The 20,315-nt window shown below is 42.5% G+C and overlaps 1 non-coding gene across 1 annotated transcript; it reads left to right on the forward strand.

The window, feature by feature from the left end:
* The first annotated feature begins 15,889 nt into the window (after nucleotides 1-15,889).
* On the forward strand, nucleotides 15,890-15,969 carry TRNAL-UAG (transfer RNA leucine (anticodon UAG)). Its single transcript has one exon. It is a non-coding gene; the product is annotated as a tRNA-Leu (tRNA).
* Nucleotides 15,970-20,315: the final 4,346 nt, after the last annotated feature.

Raw genomic sequence — 20,315 nt, forward strand, 5'->3', positions numbered from 1 at the left:
TGCTTGTACCATTCAATAACAGTGCCCCCGATGCAAGTGCCAGTTTGATTGTCCCCGATTAAAACATGCACAAGATCGGTAATTGATAGGTTTATCCTCTCTCTCAGGGCAGTATATTTGATAAACTGCCAATGTCTCTCAACAAGATTGGTAGTGTCAACATGTCCGTAGTTGAACATTCTACCAAATTTGCGCCACAGTTTCCTCCACACACATGTCAAGCCACACCATTCTCCTTCTATATATTGCCAAACACCTGGTTTGTTTGCATACTCTACCTTTAACCCCTCACATTGGGTATTGTATGTGGATTCTGTAATGCATTGCATGAGTTGGCACCTCCGATTATAAAGATGGTTTCTCTCAATTGCACTTACCTTTGGCAACAAGTTGTCCAACCATGTTTTTTTTGCATGGAGCTAACACAACAAAAGTCGACAATGTGTTTGCGACCTTTGCCCATTTGTAACAATCCAAGATAATCAATCTGTTGCAACCACATTACTTATGGCATTATATGATGTCCAACTTTTATCGATGACTATGGCATTTGGCCTCACATTGGGCATCTGTGTGAATATGACTCTAAAGCAAGTTTCTAAAGCTACTTGCTCATGGTTAGACCCCTTATCAAAACTACATATCATGTACCATAATGGGATACCAACTCCCATGGGATTTGGAGTCACAACTGCATATAATGGCAAGCCAAATTGGTTTGTTTTAAACGTGGAGTCGATTGCCCAAGAGTTGTTTATTGACAATCCCTCACACATCTCTAACATCCATTCATCTTGGAGCACCCAGATGAACGGTTGCCTTGTAGGAGATCCATATTCACCAAGCAAGTAGGGTTGGACATGAGCCACCTTCCCAAGATCTCGGAGGGCATAGGCATCTTGCATCATCAAAGACCAATCAACTGTTGACATGGCACTCCCAATTTTTAACTTGTTGGCCATGTTATGGACCTCCTTTGGTATCATAAAGAACCTACAACTCACAAGGTCTAATGGACTAGCCTTGGACTTATGATATGCTTCCTTACGCATGCTCATGTGTGCCACATGTCGTGCCCATCCAACATAAAAAAGGTCATCTCTGCAACAACTTATAACATTTGGGTGTGCCGGCAAATAGTACACATCTGGTCTACTTCCCGGTACATGACCCATATGAGGTCCATATATTGAAAGGGTCATTGTCCCATGGTCAACCCCATCATTCCTTCGGGCGTTCACATGAAAAGTACATCAAGTGCACGGATATTTCTTGTTGGCCACACCGGATCAGTGACAATTATACCTAGTCACATGTGCACCCCTTGTGGTCCCTATACGGAAGCGTGTGTGATACCTCAATTGAACATCTATGAGCATATCATCAACCTTATGGGCCTCTATCTTGATCACTTCTATGGGTCTAGACTTTTTATATTTCATGACACTTGTCCCATGGAGTTAACCGTGACACAATTTGACAACCACATCAGTCAACCACTGCTTTCACATACGCATTAGGGATCCCATGGTCATGAAGGTCATTGGACCAAAGTCTCTTTATGTTAGATGGAGTTAACCTCAACAAAACTTGACAACCACATTGGTCAAACATTGCTTTCACATACGCACCAGGAATCCCATGGTCATGAAGGTCATTGGACCAAAGTCTCTTTAACTCTGTCAGAGTACCCGTCAAAGAATGGTGTGATGCGCCGCAATGTGACGCCAATACTATCTCCCTCCATTTCTCTACGTTCATAACCTGAAGATGAGGTGATGCCTTAAGGTGTATTGTGTTTTCTCATTTCTAAGCGTGAGACGACTCTTCGTGCGCCTCCATGCATGTAAAATAAGAGGTGCACCCCTTGCGATTGTGCTTAATGTTTCAAACATTACCTTAACTTGACCTGATAAATCTTTAATCATTACATCGTATGTACCTCTTGTGAATGCAAAATACCTCGCCGAACAGTACATGAAGGGATCAAACTCCTCAACCTCTTCTTCAGATGAAACCGACTCATAGTCTTCTGATGCAGACGAGTCGAAGTCATCGTCGATGGTTGCGGAATATGGTGATGCATAACCATCCTCAGAATCATACAAGGGCGTGATGAAATCTAGTTCATTTGGATTCATCTCAACAACTTCTAATTCTTGTAGTGATTAATCAAAGGTAATTTAAGACAAAGAATGTGATTAAGTGAATTTGATTAAGACAAAGACTGTGATTAAGATAGAGATTGTGATTAAGATAGAGATTATGATTAAGATAGAGAATGTGATTATAAGAATCTGATTAAGCTAGAAAATGTGATTAAGACAGAGAATGTGATTAATTGAATCTGATGTTAAGAGGTAATTAATTGGAGATGGAATCAACTTTGATTAAAATGACGGTTTAGGGTTTAATGTGACTTAAAGTGTGATTAATTTATATGTTAATATGACCATTTTTTTGGCCGTTTATTTAACAGGTTGGGCGACCTGGATTATGATCGCGAGCTGTTTTTTAAAATGGTTGGGTGACCTTCTTTATTACCATCGATGTTTTTACAAGGGTTGGGTGACCTAGTAAAATATAGGTTGGGTGACCTGCTTATAATGTTTTCCATATTAAAACAGGTTGGGCAACCTGGATTATGAGAGAATGATTTTTAAGAGGTTTGGGCGACCTGGTTTATTACAATTCAGAGAAAATACTCCATATCTTTGAAAACATCTTACTCAACTCAGCAGAGTCCACAAATTAGAGAAAATACACCATACGCATGAAATCAGCAAATCAACTTGAGATTGGTTTAAAACAACAAATTAACTTGAGATCACAACTTGAGATTGGTTTAAAACAACAAATCAATTGGAGATCACAACTTGAGATTGGTTTAAAACAACAAATCAACTTGAGATAAACACTAGTTGTAAACAACGTTTCCATTAATAAGTACTCGCGATATACAATGAGTCGATACTCGGTATACAAAATTTGTGTGGATTCCGAAATATAGTTACAACATTAGCTTTATAACAAAATCTGTGCTGAAAACAACAGACACAAAATGTACAATATGGGGCCACCGGTCGCAAGCGCAAATCCTAGTACCCTTCGTGCCCACTCATCCACATGAATCCGAAGTGAATCCACTTCACGTTTGGTGAACCACATCTCTATGCTCTGTCACCAAATATGTATAAGAACACATCTATACATAGTCCACATGAATAAGGCATTGCAATTACACTTACAAAAGTCGAAAATGTCCATCCTCGTAATAAATCCTCCACCAACATTTGGATAGTCTTCATCACGTAAAAGCATCTAGATACTCAAACACACACAATATTAAGAGCATTGGAGCAAATCATTAAACAGTAAACCATTCACATTCCAATATCAAGCATTGAAATCATGATTTCAACCATAAACCAATATAGCTATTAAGGTCACATATCAATAAACCATATACTTTAAGGTCACATTTCAATAAACCGTATACTTTAAGGTCACATATCACACAATATTAACTTTAATCTAGGAAAGCATTAAACCAATAAAATTCTAATAGCAAGCATTAAAATCATCAAAAACATGTTCTAAATAGTTTCCAAACCCTAAACCTCTTCACTCCTAAACCCTAAACAATTTATACAATCATATCTTTGAGTCTAAACCCTAAACATTATCCCTATCATTCTAAAATCAAGTCATACTATCACATTACAATCATAATAGTGAAACATAGCCCATTGATGTATCTTCATGTAAGTGATGAGAAATAGTATACCAACTTGAGGTATCTTGTACATACTGGATATTTTTGGATTTTGAAATGAAGTTGACAGCCAAATCGTTTCGATTTATGTATACATAAATTCATTTGGTAATTAATGTGGTTCCATTATCTAGTATTGTGTATAATACATCTGCTTTGATTTTCCAATCGTTTGTTAATTTGGAGTATCATCATTTGCACACAACGTAGGTCATGGCTCCCCTCTAGCCGCATTAGATTACTATCATTTATTTAGCTCATGTGGGCACACCGATCTGAAATATTGAAACATATGTCCTACATTGGTATTTTGAGTTATGCAAGCATGAAGAGTGATGATTGGGAGGTGTAACATGTCATACTCCATGATCTATAACTTATCCATTATAGGGTTTTGCGATGCCATTGAATAGACATGTGAGACAGTGAGGGCATACATGGATTTGTAAGGATTAGGATTAGATCCTTAGGCCCAAGGTGCATAGAAGTTTTGTGGTAGCCTCTTGATCAATGTATGGGAACGGTTGGATCTTCAATTAAGGGATTGGAAAAGTACTATTCTCATCAAAAGGTTAAGCAAGCAAATCATTAAACTGTAAACCATTCACATTCTAATATCAAGCATTGAAATCATAATTAACCGTAAACTAATATAGCTATTAAGGTCATATATCAATAAACCGTATACTTTAAGGTCACACATCACACAATGTTAACTTTAATCTAGCAAAGCATTAAACCGATAAACATTCTAATAGCAAGCATTAAAATCATCAAAAACATGTTCTAAACAGTTTCTAAACCCTAAACCTCTTCACTCCTAAACCTTAAACAATTTATACAATTATATCTTTGAGTCTAAACCCTAAACATTGTCCCAACTCATTCTAAAATCAAGTCATACTATCACATTACAATCATAATAGTGAAACATAACCTTCTCCCAAACCCGAAACCCTCAACATGAACATAAATCCCTCAACTATTCCAACCACATGTAAAGAAAATTAGAAAAAGTGATGTTATAGGGTTTAGTACATACCTGGGAATAGTAGGGGATGAGATTGATTGCCGCGTATGTCGATTGCAGGCCACCTAAAGATACTTTTCTTTCCCGGAAAAAAAACCCTGTCAATCTTGTTTGAAAAAATGAGAGATAATGACAGGTTTCAAGGTTTTATAGTTGTCGGTTGGGCGACCTGCTTAAACTGGTCACCCAACCGTTTAAAAAATGTAACTCAGTTAGGCGACCTCTGACAACTTTTTTTTTTTCACGCATTCTTTCTTATCAAAATCTGATGTTACAGATCGCACGTGCCTTCCTCTGAGCGACCTGCACCATTTGTGGCCGCGATTCCCTCGCCAACCCTCTTTATGATTTGTGTCATAATAGACACGTCGATGTATGTATGTATGTATGTATGGATGGATGAATGTGTGCACTCATCCATAAAGTCTCCCTCAAAATAAGGTTAAGGATGTGCCTAAAGACAAAAAACTAGGCAAATAGGGACACATGAGCTATGGGGCTAATTACTTCACTGTCTTCTACGACTATGCGTTTGGAATCACAATGGATACTGATGGAATGCAGGATTTGGCATAGAGGAGTTGACCAATAACTCATATATTATACTTCTTATTGAAGCATTGAAATATAGGAGCATGATACTCAAAGGATTTGAGGTTTAGGAAACTATAATGTGCACTCTTTGATACTCTAAGTCTGTTCTGACCTGAGGAAGTAATCTCATGGGTTGGGTCCTACCTTGCCACTGGGATAGAATCCCAACAGTTAGATTATGAATTTATGCATTTTCCAGGTTGGAACGGTGAGTGTAAGACCACAATGCAAGAAACACATATGGGCAAAAATGTCAAGACAACGAAGAGGTCAAGGAGGGCTGACATGTTCTATTAAGAGAGAAATAAAGACTTATGTGTTGATTATAAAAAATGATGAACATAAATGCTACATATTGCTCAAAATAGAACACCAAATGACTTGCCCACTTTTGTAGTTGGATGTTACATTCCTCATCAAGATTCTAAATTTTATGCTTGTTTGCATAAAGTTTTGTCTGTCAAGGTCGTAACCAAGGACAAGTTTTAAAGTGAATTAGATAATGAGAAGAGGAAAATAAGAGAGAAAGGAGAGAGAAATAGGAGGAAATTGACAGTGTATTAACAATTGTTAAGAGGCAAGCTCAACATTGGGTGCGTAAACGGGTACGTAACCTAGTACGTAGACTAGGTGCGTAAAACCGTACGCAAAGTATGGCGGTGGCAATGTTTAAACCAAGAGGCTGTTAGAACGTTATTCCTCATAAGGAATAGTTTTGGGAGTTAGTGTAGAAGGCTCATTTATGAGCGGTCAAGTACTGACAGTACTTGTGTCAGCTCGATAGTCAGGGCTTGTATAAAAGCTGCTCACCGAGCACGGAATATGTACAGAGAACATAGAGAATTATTTGAATATAGTTTTGTATTTATGCTCTCGTATTTATGCTCTCTCTGTCTCTCCCTCTCTTTCTCTATGGGTTCTGTGTTCTACCGAACTGTCGTACTATCGAATCGTGTACTATGTGTTCTTACGCATACACTTCCACACACGTATTCTTTTACATGGTATCAGAGCGCGAGGGTTGAGACTCCTCTACAGTCGACGAATAAACTTGCGATAAGATAGAGTTAAACTGTTGTTTTCGGAAAGGATAAGACAACAATATGGACAGAGGAATGGGAAGCTCGCTACTGACTGAGAAGCTCGACAGGAGCAACTACGCATCTTGGTCGTACAAGATGCACCAATACCTGCTTGGTCATGGCTAGTGGAGTTATGTCGATGGAGCTAATGAAGCAACACCCGAATCAACACACAAAGACTTTTCGGCTTGGGAACAAGCGGCAAGCAGAGTTCTTTACTGCTTCGTGTCCTGTGTGAGCGACCAACTCTTGAGCTACATTCGGGATGCTAAGAACCCAAAGGACGCGTGGGCGAATCTCAAGAGGATTTTTGCCTCTAGCACAACGACCAGGAAGCTGCAGCTCAGGCAGGAGCTCAACAATGTCCGATAGAAAGATCTGTATGTGGCCGATTACACAGCCTGAATCAAGGAGATTTGCGACTCTCTCGCCTCCGTCAACGTGAACGTCGAGGAGGACGAAATGGTGCAGGTTTGACTTGGTGGGTTAGCGTCAAAGTTCAGAGCATTCCGGACGCCAATCTGCACAAGGGAGATTACGCCTTCATTCTTCGAGCTTTAGTTGATGTTGCTCGTGGAGGAAAATCACGCGGGTGTGTCAACGAGTACGCACACCGACAACAAGATGTTGTACACGGAGGAAGATAGGCCCCGTAGTCATGGCGGACGAGGCGGATCGACACGCAATGGAGGCGACCAAAAAGAGCAGAAGTGCGGCATAATCGAAATGCCGGATGCAGGGGGAGTCATAGTGGTGCCGAAAGCCGAAAAGAAAAGGCCGTAATAGAATGCTGGTATTGTGGCAAGAAAGGCCACAGGGAGAGCGAGTGCTAGAAGAAGAGAGCCGATTCGGACAAAGCCGGATCGAGCGGAAGAGATGCAGGAAGGCGTTAGAAATCGCACTACGTCGAGGGCTCCGAACAAGCCGTAAATGGATCAGGCCCAACCTTTGTAATGAAGCACAAGGCCAATTCGATGGCCATGAACAACTCGAAATTGAGCGAGGTGTGGTAGTTTGATTCCAGACCGTCAAATCAGATGATGAGTCATGAGGAATGGTTCTCGTACTTGGAGAAACTGGAAAAACAAGGAGTGGTCGAAATGGGAGACGACACTCTGCATACCATCAAACATGTCGGAGAAGTTCCTCTCAACCACGTCAGGCAGAAAGGGAAACTTATGAACGTGTTGCATGTCCCAACAATAACCAAGAACCTTGTGTCAATTGGACAGATCGTTGACCAGGGGTTGCAAGTTCGATTCACGCACCTCGGGTGCTACATCGAAGAGGAAGGCCAAGTTATTGCGCAAGGGCGCCGTGAAGGGAGGATGTTCATCCTCGACACCAATCAAGCCGGAACTGTGCTGTTCGCGAAAGGACAGAAGGTCAAGTCAGACATTGATCTATGGCACAAGCGGTTTGGCCACGTTAACTTCCCACGGCTTCGTGAAATGCAGACGAAGAACATTGTTTTCGGATTGCCGAAATTTCGGGGCCGTAATGGCCAAGTCTGCGAAGCCTGCCAATTCGGGAAGCAACACCGACTTCCATTCCCCAATGAGCGTAATTGTAGTCGAAATCTGCTGGATTTGATCCATTCGGATGTGTGGGGACCGACACAAAACGCGACTCTTGGTGGAAGTTGTTACTTGGTAACCTTCATCGATGACTTCACTCGGCATACTTGGGCATGCTTGATTGCAAAAAAGAGTGAAGTCTTCACGTGGTTCCTGAAGGTGAAGAGCCTTGCAGAAAGAGAAATAAGATCAAGTGCCTATGGTCCGATGGCGGGAAGGAGTATTTCTACAACTAGTTCACAAGTTATCTACAGAAGGAGGGAATTCGACGCGAATTCTCGTGTAGATATACGTCGGAGCAGAATGGCGTAGCCGAGTGGAAGAATCGGACAATCGAAGAAGCCGCCAGGGCAATGCTCGAAGAGAAGCATACGTCGAAGTTTTACTGGGTTGAAGCCGTAAGGATGGCGATTTACTTACAGAATCAGACCTCTACTAATGGAGGAGTGTCACCACATGAGTTGTATTACGACAAGAAGCCGAACTTGGCACACTTGAGGATTTTCGGCAGCATTACGTATGTGCATGTGCTGAAGGAGAAGAGGAGAAAGCTAGATACCAAAACCGAGAAGTGTATCTTGGTCGGCTATTCAGACGAACAGAAGGGGTATAAGTGCTATAACCCCTAGACAAAGGAAGTTCGCGTAAGCCGAGATGTCGTGTTCGACGAGTCCACTTTGTGGTACTTGCCTCCACCTCCAATACCTCATCATTCCATTCCGAATTCTGAAGAAGAGGTCAGCGAGGCTGAGATGCCTTTGCATGATGAGGATATCGGAGCTCTAACAGAGAGTCTGATCTCATTTCGGCTAAGTGGGCCGAATGAGGGGTTGGGCTGAGATGGCCAACCAAATGAAGAGCCGACAAGTAGTGGAGACTCGACCGTGTTGTTCCCGTGTAAAGAACTGAGGAGACAGTTTACGCATCAAGAAAAAGGGAAGAAGAAAATGTCGGAATACGATTTCGGCAGTGCCGAGTCAGATCGGAGCGAGTCTGATTTCGGGCCAATCGAAAAGGAATCTCCACAGAAGAAGTCGAAACCGGCCGAAAAGATCGTGAAATTAGGTAATCACGAATTACGCCGATCTACCCGTCTGACAAACCTCGTAAAGAGGTACGGGTACAATGAATACATGGCGCACCATTACACATACATGGCGCACCATTACACATACATGGCGCACCATTACACATACATGACATGAGTGGCGGAAGTACGTGAGCCGAAAAGCTACGCAGAAGTGGCGGAAGACGCAAACTGGCATGCTGCGATGGAGGAAGAGATGCACGCTTTATCAGACAATGAGACTTGGGACCTGGTTGACGTACCGAAAGGTGTAAAGCTGATTGGATGTAGATGGGTGTATAAGGTGAAATACAATACCAACAACTCTGTCAATCGATATAAGGTCCATTTGGTTGCGAAAGGCTACACGCAGAAGCACGACGTAGATTACGATGAGACCTTGGCCCCAGTCGCGAAGATGACTATCGTGCGAGTTCTGCTAGCCATAGTTGCGGCAAGGGGTGGCACTTACATCAGATGGATGTAAAAAATGCGTTCCTCCAAGGCGATCTTGAGGAATAGGTGTACATGGTACAACCCCTGGATTTCTATCGGAACAGAACACTTCGGTAGTCTGCTGATTGAAGAAGGCGTTATACGGCCTTAAGCAAGCCCCGCGAGCTTGGAACACGAAGATTACGCAACGGTTGCATAATATGGGGTTTACGACGTCCAAATCCGACTCTTCGTTATTCGTTTGGCAAGGTCAGCATGGACCAGTTTGTCTTTTACTTTATGTTGATGATTTAGTCATCGCTGGTGCCGACCTGGAAGAAATCCGTCATGTAAAGTTTCAGCTTGCGGCATCATTCGAAATGAAGGATCTTGGAGACCTTCATTACTTCCTCGAGATCGAAGTGATCCGTCCCCCGAAGGCATATTGATCAGCCAGCGCCATTACGCGCTGAATATGCTCTTCAAGTTCGGGATGGAAGATTGTAAGCCCATCTTGACCCCTCTGGATAGAAACGTAAAGCTTCGCCGAGATTCGGGAAAGGCGTGCGACCCGACACGGTTTTGACAGATTGTCAGAAGCCTCATCTACTTGATGATCACTCGGTCGGACCTTAGCAATCCGGTCGGAATGATCAATCAATTTATGTCGCAACCCATGACTGAGCACCTTCAGTGCGCACAAAGGATATTACGATATGTTAGCGGCACGAAAGATATGGCGTTGTTGTATCGTGTAGATGTAGCCGAGCAGTTAGTGGGCTACATGGATGCCGATTGGGCCGGAAATGCCCACGATCGTAGATCCACATCTAGATACGCATTCTCACTAGGAAGTGCGACGATCGTGTGGAGCAGTAAGAAGCAGCCGACAGTAGCACTGTCAAGCACAAAGGCCGAATATCGAGGGGCGATTGTCGCTACGTGCGAAGTCATTTGGCTAAAACGGCTATTACGGGATCTACACGTAGAGATGTCCGATCCAATGACAATCTACTGTGACAACCTCGGCAACATCCACCTTGTGAAGAACCCTGTGTTCCACGCCTGGACCAAGCACATTGAGGTGCACTATCACTTCGTCCGCGAGCGTGTCCTTTCTGGTGAGGTCAAACTGGCATATGTCCTGACGGGTCGGCAGATTGCCGACATCTTCACCAAGCCCCTTGGTCTCGACAAGTTACGACATTTCTCGATTGAGCTGGGTTTGCGGCACCTCGACACGCCGAACTTGAGGGGGAGACAGGAACAGGAACAAGAGCATGAAAGGAGCGATACTAATTGCAATGCCGAATCGGATAAAGAATTCGATTTCGGGCCTGTTGAAGAAGCCGAAGAAGAAGAAAACAGGGGCCGTATTCACAAGGAAGAGATGAAGACAACCGAACAAAGGGGAAATACAGCCAAGGAGGGCATAAAGACCAAGGCCAAGACATGGTCTGATGTTGTCAAGGGCATGAAAAGAGAAGACGAATTGGAGACAGCCAATTTGGTTGAAAGTGGAATTGAATCAGAAGTGATCGATTTAATCGAAATGTTCGATTCGACTGAGGGCCAAGCGGAGGAAAGGACAGCAAAAGAGGCGCCAACACTGCAACATCAAGGGAGCTGAGAAGGGATGCATGAGCAAACAAGCCGACCGGAAGGGTCAAAGAGCGCAGAATCGAACGGGTCGAGGAGCGCGAGCGAGGCGTGAAGCCAGGAGAGGCTGGAGCGAAGATCCGGAAAAGCAGATGGAATCTCAAGCCGAGTTTGAGGGGTAGTGTTGAGAGACAAGCTCAACATTGGGTGCGTAAACGGGTACGTAACCCTGTACGTAGACTGGGTGCATAAAACCGTACGCAAATTATGGACATGGCGATGTTTAAACCAAGAGGCCGTTAGAATGTTATTCCTCGTAAGGAATAGTTTTGGGATTTAGTGTAGAAGACTTATTTATGAGCGGTCAAGTACTAGCAATACTTGTGTCAGCCCGATAGTCAGGGCTTGTATAAAAGGTGCTCACTGAGCACGGAACTGTCGTACTATCGAATCATGTACTCTGTGTTCTCCCTCTCTTTCTCCGTGAGTTTTGTGTTCTACCGAACTGTCGTACTATCGAACCGTGTACTCTGTGTTCTTACGCATACACTTTTGCACACGTATTCTTTTACAACAATGAGAACAAGGGTTATAAGAATGTGCCAAAGATTGGCATTCAATACTCGGAGACATGCGTATATAGCATGGTTTGGACACATGCATGCTCGCCAACTCATATGTACGCATGATCACCACTTGGCATTCATGCAAACATGACACTTGGTGATCATGTATTAGCCCATGTGGGGTGGTGACATTTCATAATATCGCATATGTGTGCTAATGATCTAATGAAAGTTATAAAAAATAATATGTATGAAATAATCTATCCTATTGGTTGAGGTTACACGTCTTTTTAAAAGATGTCATAGGCTCAAATCTCTATTATAAGTTTGGAGTTTTAGTATATGTTCATAACATTATCCCCTTCCATTGACGACAAGTTCCACGCGCTACAATGCACGAACTAGGACCTAGCTAATTCGGATATTGATGATGAAATTTAGTTACAAGTTCTTTGGCATTATTGAGATTTTCACCCAGCTCCCATGTTAGATCAGTAAGTGTATAACCCAACCAATCAACAAAATGATACAATTTTTTGTGCACAACTTTGGAGTCCCAAACAGTTTTCGCCTCATATTTTGGAGCTTCATCAAGCTCAAAAGGTCATAGACAATCCTCTACAACAGGATTTCTCAAGATTTCTGGATGGTCAAACATTGTCCAACAGGGGAGCACGCGCAAGTTGGCAAAGAAAGGAATAAATTTGGTAGAAGAATGAATTGAATTATTGTAAGAAAACTCCACAAAATGCAAATAGCCAATCCAATCATCTTGTTGCTAGTGTTGGCATAAAAGGACGACCCCTTCTACTTTGTATCCTTAGTGTGAACACAATCTCTAACTAGGGCTTGAGTATATAAGCTCAAGCCTACCGTTGTAAAGATAGTCTTGGAGAGAAAAGAGTTACAAAGAAGAGAATAAGAGAGAACTTCCATTGAAGCTTAATATCTGTCTATTGCCTATCTTTCTTCTTCTTCTTCTTGTTGCATATCCGTGTTGTTTGTTGTACACATTTTACCTTGTAGGTCCTCATGCACTCTTCTGCATTCATTTGATATATCATATTGACAAAAATGGGTATCAGAGCGACTTGTAGTCCAGCGGCAACAACAACATAAACCTGAGAAGAGAAGAATTAGCTGAAGGAAAGGACTAGGTCAGAAAAATCTTACTTCCTACAAAACATGGCCTCTACATCTAGTACTGGAGTAGAAATCTGAAAGTTCAACGGCAAGAACTTTGCCCTATGGAAGGAGATGATATGGGATGTACTGATCATCCGGCATCAAATCAAGGCAATACGGCACAAGACCAAGCTAGCCTCGTTGACAACAGACAAATGACACTCACTGGATGAAATAGCCAACTTGACCATTCAAATGCACCTGGTCGAAAACGTCTACTTTAGCATGGCAAAGGAGACAACTTCATTCTCTTTGTGGGAAAAACTAATGGCGGTGTACGAGAAGAAATCTTCCTCATCAAAGTTGATATTGATTTGAGAGTTATTCAACATAACGATGAGAGAGACGGATCCAACAACCTCCCACATCAACACCTTCGATCAGGTGTTATTTGAACTCTCCTCCCAAGGGATTAACTTCGAAGAAGAAGTTAAAGCCCTTGCCCTCCTTTCGAGCTTGCTGGGTAGTTGGGAGGTATTCTATATGACCTTTGCCAACAACTGCCCGAATCTAAATCTAGATGAGACAATTAGACAAGTCCTCACGGAGGATATTCGGCGAAAATCAATGGGACTCACCATCGATGAGCTGGTAGAAACCCACCATTTGAGTGAGTCAATTGAACGATCCAATCGATCGAGAGAACAAGTAGAAAGAACTGGTCAAAACACTAGTCGACCAAGAAATAGGGGGCACCGACCATGATCGAAGTCGAGGAATGGTCGATCAAGTGATTTCTGCACTCATTGCAGAAAAATTGGTCATAATGTTTTCGACTACTGGTTGATCAAGTGGAAGAAGAATGGTCGACGATTCGAGCGGAGCTCAAGATGATCCGACTCAAACCATTCTCCAGTCAGCAACAAATCAATGTTGTCGACTCTCGATCAGGAGAAACACTCTCTTCAAGAGCTCTGATGTCTCCTTCGTCCCGAGGCATTTCAGCCTCGCTGACCTCTTCATCAGAGATCGGAATGGAGTCATCAGGGGTTGGAGGCGAAGGAAAGTACCACAACGCGGACTCGTCTAACACAACATGACGACTTAGGCGAGATTGTTTGGTTCGGGGGTTATAACACTTATAACCCTTCTGTTCGTCCGAGTAGCCAACCAAGATACACTACTCGGCTTTGGCGTCCAACTTCCTCCGTTTTTCCTTCAGCACAGGCACATACGTGATGCTACCGAAGACCCTCAAATGTGCCAATTTCGTCTTCTCCTTGAAGTACAACTCATGTGGCGACACTCCTACATTGGCAGATGCCCGATTCTGAAGGTAGATGGTTGTTCTGACTGCCTTAGCCCAATAGAACTTCGGCAGATGCTTCTCTTCAAGCATCGCCCTTGCTGCCTCCTCTATCGTCCGATTCTTCTTCTTGGACACGTCGTTTTGCTGCGGCGTGTATCTACACGAGAATTTGCGTCGAATTCCCTTCTTCTGTAGATAACTCGAGAACTAGTCAAAGAAGTACTCCTTCCCGCCATCGAACCTTAGGCACTCAATCTTTCGCCTGGTTTCCCTTGCCACAAGGCTCTTCACCTTCTGGAAACATGCGAAGACTTCGCTCTTTTTCGCGATCAAGCATGCCCAAGTGTGCCGAGTGAAGTCATCGATGAAGGTTACGAAGTAATAGCTTCCTCTGATGCTCACGTTCTGTGCTGGTCCCCATATATTTGAATGGATCACATCGAGCGGATTTCGACTTCGATTACGCTCGTTGGGAAATGGAAGCCAGTGATGCTTCCCGAGCTTGCAGGCTTCGCAGAGTTGGCCATTCTGGCCACTAAATTTCGGCAATCCAAAAACAATGTTCTTCGTCTGCATTTCACGAAGCCGTAGGAAGTTAACATGGCCGAACGGCTTGTGCCATAGGTCGATATCTGACTTGATCTTCTGTCCTTTTGTGATCAACGTGGTTCTGACTTCATTGGTGTTGAGGATGAACATCCTCCCTTCACGGTGCCTCGCTCTTTTTCGCGATCAAGCATGCCCAAGTGTACTGAGTGAAGTCATCAATGAAGGTTACGAAGTAACTGTTGGGAATATGTCCCTCCAGTGGGAGGAAGAACCGACTCTATGACAGGGAAGATCCGACTATTCGGAAAGCCGACACACGAAGAGTCGAAAACAGTGAGTCGATTGTTTGAAGATTTGACTATTATTATTATAGTAATAATAATGATGATGATGTGTGGAAACAAGTCCCTCCAGATTTGCCTACATTGCACATTGATGTGCTTAGCATTGTTACCCAACGACCTAAATTTACAAGACTTGAAATATCACTCTCTTTTTTAACACTCTTTCGCAACTCCTTCAAGTGTGGACTTGTTTTGATATCATGGGTTCAAATCCCACATTGACACCACTTAAAATATCACTCTCTTTTTTAACACTATTTATCAACTTTATCAAGTGTGGACTTGTTTTGATGTCATGGGTTCAAATCCCATAGTTGTCATTAGCGAATTTAAACAATCTAGCATTACCAAACTTTTAATGAAATCACTACTACATTATTCTTGTACAAAAGAGGGCCATAAAAATTTGTAAGCATGTCCTTTATTCGACCTATTGCCTGCATTGCACATTGATATGCTTAACATTCTTGCGCAACGACCTAAATGGACACCACTTAAAATATCATTCTCTTTTTTAACAATCTTTAGACACTTTTTCAAGTGTGGACTTGTTTCTAGGGCGTGGGTTCAAATCCCACAGTAGTCATTACTAAAATTAAATAATCTAGCATTACCAAACGTTTCATGAAATAACTACGACGTTATTCTTGTACAAAAGAGGGCCATAACAAATTGTAAGCATGTTCTTTATTCGACCTAGTGCCTGCATTGCATATTGATGTGCTTAACATTGTTGCCCAACGACCTAAATTGACACCGCTTCAAATATCACTCTCTTTTTTAACAGTCTTTAGCAACTCTATCAAGTGTGAATTTGTTTTGATGTCATTAACACACTGACAATTTGGCCGAGTGGTCTAAGGCGTTGGATTTAGGCTCCAATCCGAAAGGGCGTGGGTTCAAATCCCATAGTTGTCATTACAAAAATTAAATAATCTAGCATTACCAAACTTTTCATGATATAACTAATACGTTATTCTTGTACAAAAGAGGGCCATAAAAAATTGTAAGCATGTCCTTTATTCGACCTAGTGCCTGCATTGCACATTGATATGCTTAACATTGTTGCCCAACGACCTAAATTGACACTACTTCAAATATCACTCTCTTTTTTACCACTCTTTAGCAACTCTATCAAATGTGGATTTGTTTTATGTCATCAACACACCGACAATTTGCCCGAGTGGTCTAAGGCGTTGTATTCAGGCTCCAATCCGAAAAGGGGTGGGTTCAAATCCCACAGTTGTTATTACTAAAATTAAATAATCTAGTGCCTGCATTGCACATTGATATGCTTAACATTGTTGCCCAACGACCTAAATTGACACCACTTCAAATATCACTCTCTTTTTTAACACTCTTTAGCAACTCTATCAAGTGTGGATTTGTTTTGATGTCATCAACACACCGACAATTTGGCCGAGTGGTCTAAGGGGTTGGATTTAGGCTCCAATCCGAAAGGGCGTGGGTTCAAATCCCATCGTTGTCATTATTAAAATTAAATAATCTAGTATTACCAAACTTTTCATGAAATAACTACTATGTTATTCTTGTACAAAAGAGGGCCATAACAAATTGTAAGCATGTCCTTTATTTGACCTAGTGCCTGCATTGCACATTGATAGGCTTAACATTGTTTTCCAACGACCTAAATGGACACCACTTAAAATATCACTCTCTTTTTTAACACTCTTTAACAACTTTATCAAGTGTGGACTTGTTTCTAGGGCGTGGGTTCAAATCCTACAGTGGTCATTAGTGAATTTAAATAATCTAGCATTACCAAAATTTTCATGAAATAACTACTACGTTATTCTTGTACAAAAGAGGGCCATAAAATATAATTTGTAAGCATGTTCTTTATTCGACGTAGTGCTTGCATTGCGTATTGATGTGCTTAACATTGTTGTCCAACGACCTAAATTGACACCACTTCAAATATCACTCTCTTTTTAGACTTGATATAAATGGATCACCCCATGAGAGCCACTCCCATCTAAAATGTTGCACTATAAGGAACACTTGAAATATGGCAAATTACACTCCATATAAATGGATCACCCCACGAGAGCCACTCCCATCTAAAATGTTGTACTATAAGGAACACTTCTTGCACTTCTCTAAGTTAGGTTTTATTACACAACCAAGATATCCACATACATTCTTATCAAATGCACTAAGGGTGGCTATTGGACAACTTAGGATATCATCTTGAGCACCAACTTGAGATTGAGAATGGTCGGGCTAATAGAGTCCCTAGAGAGGAAAGGCTATGTAGGTTATGCCACATAGAGATAGAGGATGAATATCACTTTAAATGCAAGTGCCCAACTTATGCCGAGATACGGGCGGAATACCAAGACATATTAGGACCCTCTCCCACCCTCTCCAAACTATTAGATACCCCGAATTTAAAGAGACTAGGTAGGTATATCTTAGAACTAAAATAATATAGGGAGAATAAATTACAAAGTGTTAACCATAACCCTTTTACTATTCATCAACATGTAACTAGTGTAATTTTTTAGGAACAAAGGGAGACGATGAATGTGGATACACCTACGCTGTCGTGCCTTTCGGCTCCGGATCGTTGCGTGAGTCGGGTGGGAACCACTGGGGTTTTGGACTAGGAGAAAGAAAAATACAAATAAGGCTAGTAAAGAATAGGTATAAAGAGTTATAAGATAAGAATCTCGTGAATCCCACGAGTTTAGTATATTTAGTCAATATTTAGGTAGTAAGAGAGAATTATTTTAGCAAATTCGTGAATCCCACGAATATTTTAGATTGATTGATCATTATAGAAAAATAATCAACAAAAACTACAATGTGCTCCCCATCCTTATATAGTGATGGGAGAGACTAAGCATAGCTACATGCTTTTTCTCATATGTTCATGCACACTAAATGTGCATGTGATGCTTTTCTAATCCTTGCTTTTATTTGCTAAATATAGTGCTCATGCACGCTAGATGTGCATGAGTCACTTTTTAGTTGCTTGCGTTTTTCTATAAAATATTCACGCACTCTAAAAATGCATGATTTACCTTTTTAATAAAGGTAGGCGCAAATAAAGCACTTATAGTTATTAAATCTATTTATAGAACACTAAAGATAAGGTAGCATAATGGTAAAGTTGAAGTTTGGCTAAGTGGAGGTACAAGGTTCAAATCTTGCCTTATGCACGTGATAAATATCTTGATATATTATTTTATTTATTTATATGTAATTAAATCGGTTATATTATTTTTACTTTTTCACGTAGTGTACGAAATACACTACGACACTCGCCCCCTCCGAACCCGCACATCCTCCGGTATGTGCCGAAGTTGCCGATTCTCGTTGTCTCCCCTTCATCCTCCGTTTGTCCCGCTATGTCAACTTTGTCTCTCCATTTTGAGTAGACCCATTCTTTCCACCCGAACCATTGTCGCCATCCGATCCACCATATTCTTTGTTCTCTCTCGTCATATTCTTGGCCCTTGTCATTCGTGGTAGTGTCTTTTACTGGCCTCTTTCTTGTCTTCGTCAACCTTGACTTTTTTCCGGATCGCTCTCGTCCGATCGACTTTCGGTTTGATCGGCTTCCGATCGGATTCGTATTCGGCCGAATCGGAATCGGTTGTTCGGTTTCGATTGAGTCGGTCTCCTTCCGGCCCGGTTTCGATCTATCGGTTTCGGTTTTGGTTGGCTTTCTTTTCCTCGTTTTCACCAGCCTCGACCGGTCCAACCTCCAGTTGAGTCGGATTAGCTTCTTTCCGGATCGGTCTCGTTTGTGTCGTCTTTCGGCCGAATTCTCTTCCTTTCGGTTCGGCTTTCTTTCGGGTCGACTTTCGGTCGAATCCTCTTTTACCCGGTTCGGCTTTCTTTCGGATCGGAATCCTGTCCGGATCACCTTCCATCCGAACCGGCTTCCGACTTTACCTTTCTTGCCGCCACCTCCTGTCTCTCCGGTCTCACGTTGGTTCTCGAATACAACCGCCGAAGTCTCTAGAATTAGTGGACAGGAATCCACGATATTATCGTCCTCCGTTGTTTCACCCATAGCCACCTCCTTGGCTATCTCTCCTTCGTATGCATCGGCTTCGACCTTTGTTTTCTCTCCGCCACCTTCCGTCTCTTCGGTCTCACGTTGCCTTTCGAACGCAACCGCCAGAGTCTCTGGAATCAGTGGTGGGGAAGTCTCGATATGGCCATCCGTCGTTGATTCGTCCATAGTCACCTTCAATTCGATGTCATCTTTCGTGGTGACCTCCTCAATCAAGTCCTCCTTGCTCTCTTTCACTGCATCAATTATGCAAACATCAATTATGCTTACCCCTTTTTCACCCGATGTTTCGGACACTTGTATTCCGAAATCTTCTTCTACACTTGGGTTATCGGCCTTATCCTTTACCGTCGTTCTTTCGCAAGACAAGAGGGTAGCTTGTTTTACACCCTCTTCCGTCACACCATCATGTTGTATTTCGGCCTTCATATCGGCTCCATCGTTTGTCTTCAATCGACCATCCTTCATCGGCCATGTCGTTGACAAGATTCTCATCTTCCTCTCATCATGTCTCCGGCATACCCTTTGGACTTCGGCCCAATTTTCGGTAAGACCATTCGTACCGTCATCGTCTTCGAGTTCGATCCCGATGTCCATCCTTTCTTTTCGATCGATCGATTTTACGAACATTAGGACTTTATCCTCCCCCACCAATCGTTGTTCTCGCTCCGAGAGTCGAGCAAAACGATTCTCGAACTCTAGGAATGCTTGTGTTGCACTTCGGTGGGTCTTCTCCGATGCCACCCATTCGTCGAATTCTCGCCGATCTTTTCCCTTCGATCTCTTGTAATCATATGCCTCTCGTAAAGCTTCTTCGAATGACCCCCATGTCGAGTTTTGTTGCCGTATCTTGTGGATTCTCTCTTGTAGCTCATCCGTGGCCACCCGATTGAAGGATGTCACTTGCAATCCTTCCGGTATCCCACATCGTATCATCTCCGCCTTGTAGTCACGTAGATAGCGTGACACATCGTTTCCGTTGAATTGTCCGTTTCGTTGTACGAGCCGCTTTACTGCCCCCGGTGATCTCCGACATCACTCGTTGTTCTTGTAGCATCCGCTCGAACATCATCATCATCGTTATGCTCATTGCCTCTTGTTGATTCTCCATCTCCTTGCCACCCGCCTTCACGTCGGGTTCACCAACTGTGTCGTGCCTTTCGGCTCCGGATCGTTGCGTGAGTCGGGTGGGAACCACTGGGGTTTTGGACTAGGA

This window comes from Azolla caroliniana, unplaced genomic scaffold (assembly GCF_043228905.1).
Source record: "Azolla caroliniana isolate FFs.n. ecotype wild unplaced genomic scaffold, voAzoCaro1.0.p SCAF_18, whole genome shotgun sequence".
In the NCBI taxonomy this organism is placed as follows: domain Eukaryota; kingdom Viridiplantae; phylum Streptophyta; class Polypodiopsida; order Salviniales; family Salviniaceae; genus Azolla; species Azolla caroliniana.